This window comes from Tympanuchus pallidicinctus, unplaced genomic scaffold (genome assembly GCF_026119805.1).
Source record: "Tympanuchus pallidicinctus isolate F22 unplaced genomic scaffold, pur_lepc_1.0 scaffold15, whole genome shotgun sequence".
NCBI classification, from domain to species: Eukaryota; Metazoa; Chordata; class Aves; order Galliformes; family Phasianidae; genus Tympanuchus; species Tympanuchus pallidicinctus.
This window is the reverse complement of record NW_026294669.1, coordinates 14,220,458-14,235,505: the sequence shown is the minus strand read 5'-3', so window position 1 is coordinate 14,235,505 and position 15,048 is coordinate 14,220,458. Positions and strand designations below refer to the sequence as shown.

General features: G+C 39.7%; 1 long non-coding RNA gene across 1 annotated transcript in view; it reads left to right on the top strand.

Annotated features, from left to right (window-relative positions):
• The first annotated feature begins 3,627 nt into the window (after positions 1 to 3,627).
• LOC128076984 (uncharacterized) overlaps positions 3,628 to 15,048 on the top strand; it is a 30,000-nt gene continuing 18,579 nt past the window's right edge. Inside the window, exon 1 of the long non-coding RNA XR_008204757.1 lies at positions 3,628 to 3,751. This is a non-coding gene — a long non-coding RNA (uncharacterized LOC128076984). The remainder of the gene's footprint in view (positions 3,752 to 15,048) is intronic.

Genomic DNA, 15,048 nt, shown 5'->3' with positions numbered 1-15,048 from the left:
GGATCAAGGAAATAAACTGCTTTAATTGAAAGCTACATAACTTATCCAATTTTGCCATCATACTGAAAACCATTTGAAAGATGAGCTTCAGACAGTCTCTTACATGCAAACATTTTTGTGATTTTATACTCCAGACCTTGGAGAGGCATTTGAAGAGCAAATGATAGATTGTGGAATTTATGCCACGTTTATGCCCATAAAATTGCATCAACCCTGCACTCTTGATCAGATCTGGATCTTTCCAGATGGAGAGGACACATCTTTGATATTCTGAGGCACTGTTTGGAACCAGACTTTGAAGTTTCAGACTAGTGTCTGGTACTGTGCATTAGTAAAATACTTGAAGGGAATTAAAAACAACAACAGCAACAATAACAAAAAACTTTAGAGGGGGCATGATGTGGAGAAAACATAATTTGGAGAGGGACATTCATGTTGCATCATTTCCTAAGGGTGAGAAGTGCCAGGCTACAGAACAGTCTCTGGAGATAAGTGGTAAATGAGGTATTGGTTGGGCTATTTTAAAAGACGACTGAACACTGCCTGGGTGGAAAGAGGGAATATTTCTCATTGCTTGTATATCCTGCTACAGTGAAGTACGTGCATGCAGCTTGTTACAACTGCTGTTCCAGGAAACAGGGCTGGTGTTTGTGTAAGAAATGAACAAATTGCAACAATTTGTGATTCCACATCACTAGTGCACTGCGTCATGTGAGAAACTGGCTTAGATAGTTCTGAAATCTGCTTCCACTTGCTAAGAGATAACAAAGTACAGCCAAAGGGAATATACCAGTCTACAAGACTACTTTGAACCTGGCTTTGGGCTTTTCCTTTAAATATCTGACATTCAAAAACAGTGAGGCAGAATAGAGCCTCCGTTCAACTTGATGACCCAGCAAGGACAACTTTCATCACCACATATGAGCTGGAGACTCATAGATCTGGAAAGAAATTTCAGTTACGAGGTAGACTCAGTCACTCCTGGCAAGTGCTTCTCCTCTCTTTCAGCATGTGGAATGAATGTGGGACAATTAAACCCCTAGTTCAGGTAGGTTGGAGGAGCGTAAGTCTGGAAGCACAAGTGAGCTATTGACTGAAGGCAGGAGAGAGGAGGAGAAGATTCAATACCTGTCTAGAAAATGAGGATATGTTTCAAGGGGAAATGCAACCATACCAATAGAGATGGATTTGCTGGACAAGAAAAGAGCAAAGTTGTGTAATACCCAATGGGTAGTTGGGAATATTTGTGTGAAAAATTGTGTAAGAGCCCATCGTTCTCCATCTGGCCCCAGCTCTCCAACATGAATTTTCATCAATTCCTTGCTCAGCATTTCCCATTCCCCCCCCTCCCCCTCCCTTTTTTTTTTTTTTTTAATTTTATTATTATTATTATTTGTTATTTTTGCTTTCAATCAGAATTTATTTAGCAAAATGCATCTTTGGTAAAGATATGAGTGGACACACTGTAACAGTTACTGAGCTCAGCACAGTAACCCATGCAGTGATGCTCTTTACACTTTCTGAGGACTGGGTCCAGTTTTTGCTGGCTTGGGAGGCAGGGAAGAAAGGGTGTCATTTTATTTTTTTATTCTGTTCTTCTCTGGCATGTGGTAAGATCCTTTGCATGGTGACTTGCGATGTGAGAAAAAGCAGGTGAAGAAATGTGTGCATGCAATTGCACACACACACACACTTCAGCCTGCTGGGCAGCCTTCCCACTTAGCACTTGATGTACTACAAGTCATGATGCTTAGCGGAGCTTCCTCTTGCAGCCTGCTTGATAACTACAAGTCTGGCAAACAGAGATACACCTTCAGCTTGAGGGCAGAATTTACTTGGTGATCTTCAAAACCACACAGGCCCACTGGCACAAAGCAGTAGAGTATATATATGAAAGTACAGGTTATATATTTATGGAAAATCAGGGAAATTTGTTAATCAGCATAATTTCACAGAGGGAGTGCTGGGAGTTTTCTTAGTAAAAGGAGAAAACGTACCATCTGTCCTTGCACCTTTAATAGATAATGTCACTGATTGTCACTGCAGTCATAATCAAGTGTGCACAGAAGTTCAGTACTAGGCTTTTTCATCCAATTATATTTTGAATGACAAACAACTTCCCACCTCCCAAAACCTCTGGGGTCTAAATTTCGTGTTAGTCCTTGAGACCCATAAAAACTTTGAGCTTCACCTCCAAAGGACACTGAAATTGGCTAAAACTTACTAGAACATAGGACAGACTCATCATGAATGCTAAATTTCCTGCTCAACACTGCACTGATTCAGTTACCAGGTCTTCTTCAATCTTTAAACCTTACTCGCATGCCAATTTCAGGTGTTAGCCTTAAAGATAGTTGTATTTATTCTCTTCATCACCTTTTAGAAGAGCAGAAGACTGCAGACAGTTCATCTCATGTTTAGCCAGCATCTCCAGAAATAATAAGTTGTTGCCTGAGTAGCTGAACTATTGAAGCCAGATTTCCTGTGGAATTGTGTTTTCTTTTCCAGATGTTCCATTCTTCTACCTCCTCCATAATAACCTCATGTTTCTTATGTCCTTTCCACCTGGCAAGAGATGATGTGCACTGAGGCAGTGTGCCTTGAGAAAGTAAGAAAGATATGATCGATTACTATCAGATATGATCGAATATGATCATTCTGATCAATATGAGGAAAATAATCTTTCACAAAGCAAACTGTCATAGGAAAAGAGAAGGGAGTGTGTAAATGACAATTCGAGAACAGCTTTTCATGTTATTGTTCCTTCACTTTGTATGTATAAAGCTTGTATATAAGTTTTTCTTTATTGAAAAACATAATCTGAAATTCTAAACTTTTATTTTTCCCTCACTGAAACATGTTTTCATTTATTGGACAGTATACTTTGATATTATGACAATGAAAACTTTCAATAGTCCCCTGTTGAAATGTTTAGTGTGCTCTTTTCACAAGAAATTTCATAATGTTGGCTTTCTATTCTAATTTGGAACACAAACTCTCATCTTTCAAATGCCAGAGTATCCTAAGGAAAGGAAATTCTGGTTTCTGACCAGCTATAATTATAATCCAAAAGCAGCAAATATTTCATCAGGAAAATAATACTATAAACTTTGGGTTTCAAGCAGGGAGGAGTTGGTAGTTAATAAGAGAGACCAAGAATTGTTTGAAAACCAAGTAGCAAAGTCAAGCTGAATTTATTCTCCAGATTTAACCTTGAGATGAAGACCATGGCAAACCTTTCCAAACATTTGAAAGTCTTGAGCACAGAGAGCTGCATATTCAGAGACATCATCCTTCCAATTTGTGGCTTACATCTGTACTGAGAGAAGTCTGATCTCTAATCACGTAGTAATCTACATTCCTTGAGTTTCAAACTGTGGTGGCACAGAGCTTCACATTAGTGGTAGCACCTAAAGAGAAACATCAATATCAAAGCTTTTTGCAAGAGAGCAGTTGCTCAGATTCACTACTGTCATTTTGCTTTTTGAATCTGCAGAGGAACTGTTAGGTCATGGCCTGAACTGATGATTGAGCACCTGGTGAAGGGGCATGGCTCACCCAGGGAGCACAGGTGCAAACAATTTACCTGTGCTTTCCAAGTGGAAGGAGTCACGTGGAAGGTACCACCCCACTCCCCTGCCCTCAGGCTCATTTAAGGGCTAGCCTCTGAAGGGAGAGCTTCTTCTGGATGAAGGCCCTTGTGTAGGAGAGTTCCATAGCCAAAATTTCAATGCCGGCTGGGTGAGTCAATGTTTTTTTTCTGTTTTTGGTTGTTGGTATTCTTCATGATACTTTGCCTGGTATCGTAAGGATCTTGTCAGAAACAGTTTTGCTGCTTCTTGGGATTATCAGTATCCCACTGGTTTTTTGGTTTTCATATGCTTTTAAGTTTTTTTTAAGGCAATGTGTTACGACTTTCGTTTACTTTATTTATTACCAATTCAGTGTCAAAGTGTTTAAAGACTGCATTTAGCAGAATTACTTCTTAAAGTAAATGTATCTGCTTTATAACTGAGAAGGAGATATTGGGTTTTGAGTTGAATTAGTTATATAACTGGCTCTAAAACTTTGCTCTATGTATTTTCTGCTGGTGTGCTTCTTCCAAAATATCGTGTGAATCTGTTCTTCTTGCTGGTTAAGAAGCAAAATACAGAATATTGCTCTGAGATTAGAAAATAGTCTCACTGTTTTAGTTGGTTTGGCTATGAGGAACAGTTATTAAAACGAGATAAATGTATGTATGTAGGTGTATTAAATTTTACATAAATATGTGTATTTATGAATGCATTTTAAGAACGTGGGTACTTGTTCTTTATTCACTGGGAAAGCTGGAAACTGTTGACCAAAACAGAAGTGAATGCTGTGTAGAAATTCTTTCTTCTTTTCTTTCAAAGCACTTAGAATGTGTTTCTGAAGTACAGAAGCAGTGTTTGTTACTTGACTTCACATGCTTACTTAAACTGGAATGGAAAATTGATTGTTGTGAATCTACTGTCAGTATATTGGTTCATTTCTGTACATCCAAGATCTGTTATTTAGTATTGTGGCCTTCTGCAGGAGAGTGGCCCAGAAACAATTCAGTATGGAAGTCTATCTCTCATCAGGACGGCTGTCCACTTTATTGACAGTAGCATATGTAATTTTGTCTAGGGTAGGGGTGTTGCTCTTAACATTTGGAATAACATGAGTTGCCAATGTTGTGACAGTTCTAATGTGCAGAAGAGCTAGAGTTCGGAGGAGATATTATTTCATGCTCTGTTCCAGTGTTTGCTGTGTGTATTTATCACCTTCAAAGACTCGCTGCTGCTATAATCTTTACAAAAAGTCTCGTTTATGTTCAAAACATCCCTATGAGTTTCCTTAATGTCAATTTCCTAAAATTAATTTAATTCAAAATATCTTTCAAAAAAGTGTTTTCATATGATACTCTACACATCTATGCATGCACATACATGTATACAAATACATATATTCTTAAAATCATGAAGTGCAAAGCCAGAAGAAACCCTTTAGTCTGATCATAAAATCTACATGTCTCTAGCACAAGAGGTTTTCTAAAATTAATTTTCGCTGCAACTGTAATGGACATATAAAAGACTTCTAAGAAATAAGATCAATCTTGATCTCAAAACTGATTGTGAGGAAGCTTCACCACTAACCTCCTTTGTACGGGCTGCGTCTGGGTACTCAGGTGTACATAGATATAACTGAATATAAATAGGCACGTTTGTATAAGTGACTTAAGAATTCTGACAATGATTGAGTAAACCAGGATGGCTTAATGGGTACAACAAACCTCTTTAGGCCTCAGTGATATTTCTAATCTTAAGACTGTAACTGGTCTTTGCCAGGTCAGCATATGCAAGAGACTTGGGCGGCAGCCTGAAAGCTCTTCTGCACTCCATAACTGTGTTGTGGCTGTTCATTCTAAAGTCATGTGCTAATATTAACAAAAAAAGAAACATCTGGTAAGAGGGACTGAGCTTACAAAAGCCCATCCTGCAGTTCCAGCACTTGGACAGCGATGGGAAAAGGGAAATAGACTTCACACCCTCAGCACGCCATCCATCAATAGAGTGTGAGAGAAATGTGAGGATTACTGCCCTAGCCTTCAGGTGCCAGGCATAATTATCTAGAGATTGCAGAGTTCAGTTTTTACTTTGCCCTGCTTATATAACTAAGAACTCCCCTTCCTTCTCCTCACAAAGGTGCTTATAGGGTGAGGAGGAGGAGAGAAGTTAAAATAAAAAAATCCAGCTTTGAAAAGAAAGCAGATGTTTCTGGGATCCTGTACCAAGCACTTTAGCTATGGGTTTTGCCTGGGACTTTGAGAAAACCAAATACCAGAGCTCCTGTTTATTGGCTGTTTCCTTGCTCGCACTGCAATATGGCTTCCAAGTGGAACAAGGCACTGACCCAAAAATGAGCAGAATTGGCTCAGAAAAGGGGGGGGGATTTCTTTTCAGGGGAGGCAGTAGAGTTGCTTTCAGGGAAGGAACCTTTCCACCCATCATGAATCTGAAAAATGAAGTAAAATCCTTGGCATATCCCACTCTCCAAGCAAGAGAGCTATGGTGAGGGAGACCCCAGCTGAACCTCTAAATAAAGATGCATGTGTCATCGCTCCCTTTATTAGCATCTAATCAGAAGCATTTGAAATGAAAGCAGCACCCACCAGTTTGGCATTTGTCAAAAGAACACGAGAAATTTGGATTGTAAAGCTGTGAATATCTTGCCAGAAATATTTGTGTTTTTTTTTTTTTTACCCCCCTCAAGCCTTGGTCACTAGTTTTCCTTTCACTTTCCCAGTTCTTCAGACAATGCAAAAAACTGCAACATCTTTGGGGTGTAAGGATATTGCCTGTTTGAAGTTACCACTAGTAGGTTTCCATACCTTCTTTAATGTCAAGAAATTACTGAGCACCTCAGGGATTTGCAACTGACAAACCAGAGCCTTTGTCCCTGCTTCAGGGACCCCAGCCAGGCTGGGGTCATGATGTTACTGTCATCTCTGCAGTGCTCCTCACTCAGAAACTGCAATATGTTTTTCAAAGATGGCATCTAAATGTATTTGAATTAGGTTGGAATGACTATCAGAAGCTCTGTTTCTCCTGAATGGCCATTTAAGAATATTGATCTAATTCACGTGTGTGAATGTTGTCCAGAATTGATTGGGTGTTGGAGGGATTTAAATGGGCCTTCTGAAGATTTACCCTTGATTATAGTTCTACCAGATGCTCTCCACAACATAGTGAATCTTGGTCAAACTAGCATGGGTACTTGTCTTAGATTGTGATGAATGGAGCTCATGCAGAAAACACACAAAAGCTCAGAAATGGGCTATCACTTGCTAGTGTTACATGCATGCATAGCTGATGAAACAAGCTAATTAATAGTTGTATAAATTTGCATTGATAAAAGTCTACCAGAACCAACTGCTGTAAAGAGTGAGGTGACAGACCAAGTGATAGCTTTAAAGTGATAGCTTTAAAGCTTCACCAGATGTATCTTTCTATGCTTTTATGACTGCAAAACCAAGACATGCCAGTGTTTTGGTTTCTTTTAGAATGGGTTTTAGTGTTATTCCATCTTTAAAGAGAATGTGTTGTTTTGATGCTCGGGTTGTTTAAAAATTTTCCTTCAAGCTTTCAATTTGCAGCGCTTCATTAATCATTGACAAAGGTGGCAAGGATTGGGGAGGGGAAAAAAAAAAGAGCATTCTTCTTTGTGACCCCAGCCAAGAAAAATACACTTAATGAAGCTATATACTATGACTAGAAAAGGCCTACTTCAGCACAGGGTAGCTTGACTAAATAACCCATTCATCTTACCTGGGCATTTGAAATCTGCTGTAGCAAACCCTAGAGATCTGTCTCCTATGATGTGACTTGCCTGTGAGTGACAACTCTTCATGGAGACCCTTGTTGCATCCAGAATATTGTTCTTTAATTGAAATTAATGGGCTTCTGTTTGTAATCAGTAACCAGGAATACACAGACAGAGGAAGCTGTGTCTACAGTTCACTGAAAGTAAAAGTGTTGGTAAGGAACAAAGGAAGCTGATGCAGAGTTGAGGGTTTTTTCCCAGTGCATCTGCAATTTCCATTTCTCACGGAGGTTAAATCAGTTGTGGGAAGGGTGTGTCCCTCTTCAGGTGTGAATGCACACATGTACTACTTGGATACTTGGTGAATGATGTAGAATGGTTGGTTTTTCTCTTAATGTTGCTTTGTTTCCTTGCTGAATTTCTGTGAAATAAAATTATGAAAATTTCAAGGATGCTTGGAATAAATAACTATAAGGGAGTAAGCTTTTAATGCTTTTGTTGTTTACTGTCTGTTCCCCTATGTGTTCTCACAGTATTTAACATATTTCAGTGAAACCTGAGAGGTGAATGTCTCAGGTCTCAAATGTATGTTTCTGCATTGGGGAGAAAAGATTGTAATATTGCTCAGTTACCTATTTATTATGATTATTTATATTTTTCTCATTTTTTGACTGGTCAGCTAGGACATATTCGGAGCATTCCAAAATATGTTAACTTTCCCCCCACAGGGAAGGAAGATGAAGGGTACATGGAGGAGAATTATTATTCACAGGAATGAATTTAAAGATGTGGTGGGCTTCAGGGATGAAACAATGTGAAGGTATGCTAGGGACTCAGTAACGGGAGGTACAAAGTGGACAAGTGGAGTTGCTGGCAGCAAGATTTCATGGTGGAGGACACCTGGAAGAAATCATGTCCTTCGTTTCAGTCTGGCACCCATCAGGCTATTTGTTTTACTTCTCAGGGAACTCCCATCCTGAAACCTCTAGGCATTTTGGCAGCTACTACTATTGGTATTATGACAGTGTTTGAAGTCTCTAGGCAAGAACTATATCTTTTGCTTATTGCTGTATATACTAAAAGTCTGAAGGCACCAAAGCACTTGGGTAGAAACAAAGGTGGTGTACAGAGTACAACATAAAGTCTGAAAATGACTTTGCTGAAGTCTCCTGAAGTATGGGACTAATAGCTGTACAAGGGGTGTCAAATTTGTATTTGTTTCATTTGGGCCATGTTAAGTATTTGATAGTGGTCAAATCACATGGAACTAGTTGGTGTTTATTGGAGAGAATTGCCTGAATAACTTAGCTGTTGAATTCTCCTCAGCTTTGTTTGGACTCTACATCCTGTGCATTTTCAAAGGTATTAATTTTACTTACTGAGAAACATTTTACAGGCCAATGAAATTTTATACAAATATTACAGAATAGCCACTGAGATTTTGTTATGATTATTCATGTTTGTGTTTGGTGGCTAATCCTATGGGCCACACACAAGCACCACCACAAAACCTATACCTTGACTTATAACAGCTTGGAGCTCTGACCTCAAGTACAGCTAACGAGCGGGTTTTAAGAAGAAAAAAAAATCTGCTAATGAGGTATACAAAACTAAATGAGATGTACAATTATGTCCACTAAAAGCTACATCTACACAAGAAAAGCAAAGAATGTTTGGAAAAACTTTCAGGCACTGGGGCATGATTGCCTGTACTATTACAATGTTAGAACGGTCCCTGTCATGGTTTTGTCCATGCTGAGTAATAGTCTCCAATATTTATTTTCTAGTGTTTTTCAGAGACTGATCCAGAAACCTTTTGCAGGAGGCAGTTCTCAAGCGGCCAGCCTGCCTTGGGGTTCTGAGAGAGTCTGCAAAGCAGTCGGTCTGTGCCAGTTGATTTTAATGCTAGAGAACATTCCTGGGCACATGTACTCCCTTTATTTGTATCAGTGTAGTTTGGGGCGCGTCTGGCTCGTACTTACAGTTAATCAAGTTACTGGGATTGGGGGCGGAGAGGAATTTTTCCCATGGTTGCATTTGCCTTTGTGTTCCTCTACAGAAAGGGTCAAGGTTTATTCTTAAATACCATATGCCAATTTATTTCTTTTAGAGCAGGACATTCACAATGGCTTCTGTTAACTGTTGTGGCAACTACCCATCCTTTCCTACAGTTTCTATTTTGCCATGCATTGGGAGAATTCTCCAATTCTTCTGTGTGGGAACATATGAAGTAGAAAATTTGTAGTTCCCCTAAGTAAAAGTTATTGAAGGGCTGCTGCAGTCATGGAGACAGAACTCAGTAACTTGTGAAAACCGTCTGAGGCCTCTGTTCCTAACTTCAGGAAGGAAAAAAAAAATCATATTTCAAGTCACAGAACTCAAGAAAAGACTTAATCCAATTAACAAGCTAACTTGAAATACCCACCGAAGCCTTTTTTGCTACCAAGACAAAAGCCTAGGATAAGCAGGTTCTGAGTAGCTACAGGCTTTATAAGCAGACCAGGCTTATGCCAGTCAGTGCATGGTGGATATAGTTTCCAAAATGCAGCACTTCAGGAAAAGTAATTGTAACACATTTTGCAGCTGTAAGCAGTTAATTGTCATGGCTTTTACTTTCAAGGCAGGTACATATGGGGAGTAGGGAAAAGAGTCAGGTTTTTTGGCAGTTTGGGATTTTCAGTGGTTATCCAGTGTCTAATGTGCTATGTGTCAGTGTGCTAATGATTTGCCTTTTGAATGTTTGTTATCAGAGAAAACAATTGCAGATGTATTCAGTTAGCAATTTAAAGCTTCAACTGCTAGGTGTTCCTTCATCTCTACGTTTAGCAAAAGAATTGTGATTGAGGTCAAAAAGACCTGTGTGTGTGTGTATATATGGAAAACCAATTCCAGGAGATAGCCCTGTTCACCTCTCTGCTGCCCTGTAACTGAGGTATGTCTGAGCAGACTGAGTTCAGAAGAGGATGCAAGAGAATGTTGCATTCAGAGGAATTAAACTTTTTTTTTCCTGCTGCTCTAATCTGCCCAATCAGCAGAGGAAAACATCCAAAATTTCAGAGAAAAAGTGCAAGGGGAGACTTAAAATCTCATTCCCATAGAAGTCAATTTATCTTTTGGAGTTCCAGGGTTTTTTTTTTCCCCTTTTTCTTCTCCTGTTATGCCTAAATTTGGCCTTCTAATAACATTTTTATAATATACCATTACACAAAGAACACAGCAAAAGCCCATTCAGCTCAAGCCCAGCTGCTTGTAAAGAGTGGATGAATGAACTGTTTTTTCTTCTTGCTCTGCTCTGTGTGTTTCTCAGCACCTCTGAATTTAACTTTTATTTTTTTTTTTAAAGAGGAACTGGGACAGGATTTTCCTGTTCATTTTATAGGTCAGTTACCTTTCATCAGCTCTGTTCCAGAATTGTGAGGAAATATCTCCTGTGCTCAGTATTTGGTGATCCAACATGCCCTCTGTGGAACACAGCAATTTCTTGAGGAGTAATAAATCTGTAGGATGCCATTTTCATTAGTCTTGTTTGTAGGCAAGGTGAGAAAATATGGGCATCTTTGTCACACAGAGGCATTGTACTTATCAGTCCAATATTCTCCAAATGACAAGTCTTCTGTAGTCCTTTATCATATCAGCCAGCCCTGAGAGGATGTGTTTGCCACTTTAGGAGGTAAAATACAGTGTTTTAGATACATGAGGCATTCAAAGAATATAGGAGGGTCATCCCAGTGTGTGTAAAGAGAATGTGCTCAACCACAGAATGCTTTGTACACAGTTATAAAGTTTAACCTAGTTTCAATGTGGCAAGGAGGGAGCTGGAAGGATGCATACCAGTGTTCTTCTGCATGGGAAAAGAAATGTTATTACCATGCCAGTAATCATGAACAGGGAGTGATTGTCCACTCTTTCATTATTTCAGTGAATGTCTTCTGCTTCTAGTAGAATTTCAAAAGGCAAATTAAAACAACCGAAATACCATAATTTGGGCAGAATGCAGGAGCCATATAACCTATAGTCACAGAATACTACAGATGATAAATTTTACATAGCTTTAGGGAGAGTTAATTTGAATGAATTCATGGAGGAAAAATCCATCTTTGACTGTTTAAGATTCTACCTCTAGTTCAGGTGGATGGTAAATAAAAGCAGCAGGAACTAAGGCACTTGTCCTCTCCTTAAACTGTTCTTAGGCACTCCTGTGAGGATTCTGAAAAAGAAACCAGGTGAGATAGATTTACTTAAGTTGTGTCCAAAAGAAAAATAGCATTTTGAAAAGTCAAAATGTTTTACTTCTACTTGCCAACTTCAGTCTGTTTTGTTTTACAACTGAGTCAGCTTCAGTCTTGAGGAAACATTTTAAAAGATTTTATTTCACAGTGAATTAAACATTCTGTGCTTTATTCAAAGTGGATTTTTGTTTTTCCTCTTTTGGAAAGCAAAACTGACATTTTTGTTTGGGGTGACATGAAGCTTCTCTTTCTTTCTTGACTCCTCTAAAATTGATTATATTCATGCAGCTGTCCCTGAGAAAATAGCTGCCTTTTTTTCCCATGCTATCAAATTTGCTATTAAAACACAACAAAGAAATAACAGCAGTGGCCTAGAGAAATACTCATGGAACATTGGAAACCAAAAGGAAAACCGCGCCAATTGCAGTTAGTTTTCAACCTTGAGTGGAATGAGGGGGTGAATATCATGATATAGTTTGCGAAGTCACTTGTAAAGTGCTCAGAGTTCCTCCAGGATGAAAGGCATTATGTGAGCAAAAGTCATTGTTATTAGGACTTGTGAAATGTGTAAATATTATTAAAGGTTGTGGTCAAATTTCCCAAGGGGGAAAGAAATTCCCCCATCAGTTTTGCTCACTCCAATCGGATGCTTACAGGGTGCTTGTAATTGCCTGATTCCCTTCTCATTATTCAACTCTATTTCAGTGTTCCTATTCCTTTTCATTGTCAGCATGTTATTTAATTCCTTGGAAATGAGTTTTGCTCAGCAGTTTTCACTGCTGCTGGATGTTAGATACCCTGTCTTAATCGCCATTCTCTACTGATGTTTCTTCTCTCATCCTTGAGGGTCAGAGCTGGACACTTCTTTATGGCTGAGGTTTTATCAGGCAGATCAAATGTGAGACTGGCCGGAAAGCAGATGTTTTCCATCATCTTTCTCAACATGTAGTAATCCATGACGTGGGCAGAGACTGCGGCATCAGCATGACCTGTGCAGGCTGCAGGTATAACCTATAGATTTAATAAAGTGAAATAAATACCTCCTTTCCCTCTTTCTGCAGACCACTTCTGCCAAAAAGCAAATGCTGATGTTTGTGTTTTGGTGCATGGGAACACTTCTTCAACGTGCCAAGCATTTCCATTACAGTAGACCTCTTCCTGCCCCATCTCTGTCCTAGGTTTTAAAAACTGCTAGTGAGGTTGACAGTTTGACAACCTTTCTTTGAAATTTACCTCTAGCACAGAAGATAAAGGGCCTGGATTCAGTCCATGTTTACATGGAGAGTCGCGCATTTAATAGTAAATACCACAGAGATAATGTGCTGCTAAGTTTTACAAGCAAATTCACCCAGCAGCTAGCTTGTGGTTTCTGGCATGAACCCAGTGCTACTCTCCCAGAGGGTGAAGAGAAAGGGATACATGAAGAGAAAGGGATGAGCTAGCATCCATGTTATGTGACAGGCTGAGAGGGAAAGGGAGGGGTACAACCCTCAGGTGTGACAAAATGGGATTGCTTTGCTGTGTCAGTTCAAGGAAATTCTGAAGAGAAAGGAGCTGGGCTGAGCTTTCTTGTCACTTGGTTCTCCAGGTACTAGAGCAGTAAATGGAGATCTTCTGATGCTCTTACCAGCCCCCAAATAACTTGCTGGATGCAGCCAGAAGTTGCTGTGTATTGCCATAATGAAATCATTCTGTCTGACTTTGTGCTGTCAGTTTTTATAGGCATAGAGAGATGAGCACGTTCGAGGAGTCTCATGGCTCTTTAAAGTGCAAATCACTTGAAATGAAGCAGCAGCCTGGGAGAAAACGTTGGCCATAGCACATTTTCCAGTCTGCTGGCAATGACTTCAGTGTGTCCCCTCACAGATGTGTAGCATGTGCATTTCTCTGAGTGAGGCCATAGGTTTCTAAAGGAATTATGCAAGAGGCCCAACAGGCTGAGGACCAGATGAGGATCCTTGTTTTATCTGCCTCAGCAGAGGGATAAACAAATCTGTTGCTGCCCTTCAGATGTGACACTGTGCTGAACTTGCAGCCTAAAGGTCTGAAAGGCACTTAGAGGTCTCAGTGGCCTTCAGAGGTCCTGAAGGAAGGCTGCCGAAGCAGGGCTGCAGCAAATGCCGCAATGGCTTTCTGTCCTGCTTTGGAAGAAGTTGTTCATCCAAGGAAGTGGTGAGGCTCCCGCTAGCATCCCATCCCTTTGTTTCAAAGTTGAAATTGATTCAGTGTGAGGCTTGGTACCAGGATTCACTCCAGGGCAGGAAGGTGGGTGAGGAAGCAGGAGGGGGCTTTGGGAGTGGCTCATACTGTAAATTGATTTAAACTGCTGTTTTAGGTTCTTTAAGGTAGGGATTTAGCAAGCTCTTACAGTGCCCTTGCCATCTTTGAATGCAAGCACTTCAGGCTATTTTAAGATTCTGAAATAACAGAGCAGCATGTAAAATTTTCTCAGCTGATGTGTGGGGGAGAGGGAGCTGCAAGTAAAACAAACAAACAAACAAACAAAAAAACACCTTTGAAACTTCCTACCTCTTCCACTTTGAGCTACCTCCAGGCTTGAATTGCACTAACCACTGAGCTCCTTGCATAGCTGTGGGAAGACCCCTGAGGTACATTGTGTGGAGAAATGCCAGGACCAGGCACCTGACTAGAAAGTAGAGTGCTTACACAAAGATCACCCCTCGCAAAAGGGCAGGAGGTGATCTCTAATACCTTGCTTTGCATGTGCACATTTCAATCAAGAGTTAATGTGATTAAAATCCCATCAGATTTCAGTCTGTGGTTAAACTTTTTCTTCTCAGTCTCTGTATCCCTTTAGATTGTTGGAGTCTGCAAGAGATTTTCCTCTACCTTTTTTTTTCTTATTTGAGGATTTCATCTCCATGGCTGCCCTGGGAAGCCAAGAAATGGATCCATAAGGCATCTGTATGAGCAGAGAGGGAACTAAGAATCCAGGCCAGAGGGATTCCTGGTAGCAGCAGAAGTAGAGAAAGATTGTAGATATTCTGTGCATGTTATACTCGGTATACTTTGGAAAGAAAGGAAGCTGCATTTTGACTTATGTGAGAGTATGCTTTGATTTAGACCACTTCTCGCACTCGGCTGTCAGAAATTTAATGTAGAGAAAATGAAGAATAATAATATTGGAAAACAAACAAACAAAACCACCAAAAATAAAACAGAAAAAGCCATGAGAAGCAGACCCAGCTTATGAAGATCTACAGATTCACTGCTGTAACAGGTCTTGAAGATGCTTCTTGCTCCTGACATTAATGCTCAGTCTCACGCAGACCTCCCAGTTCCATTTACATTTAATATGATAAATTCAGGGTTGTGGGAAGCTTATTTTAAAACCCTATTTCCAAAGTATTTCTCCAAGTCAGGATGGGATGCTGACACCAAGTAAAATGTTTGTGAATGTAGAATCTTTAACTAAATTAGAATATGCAATTTTTGAAACCATTCTGTCCCTGAATTTTTTGGCTTAGGAAGA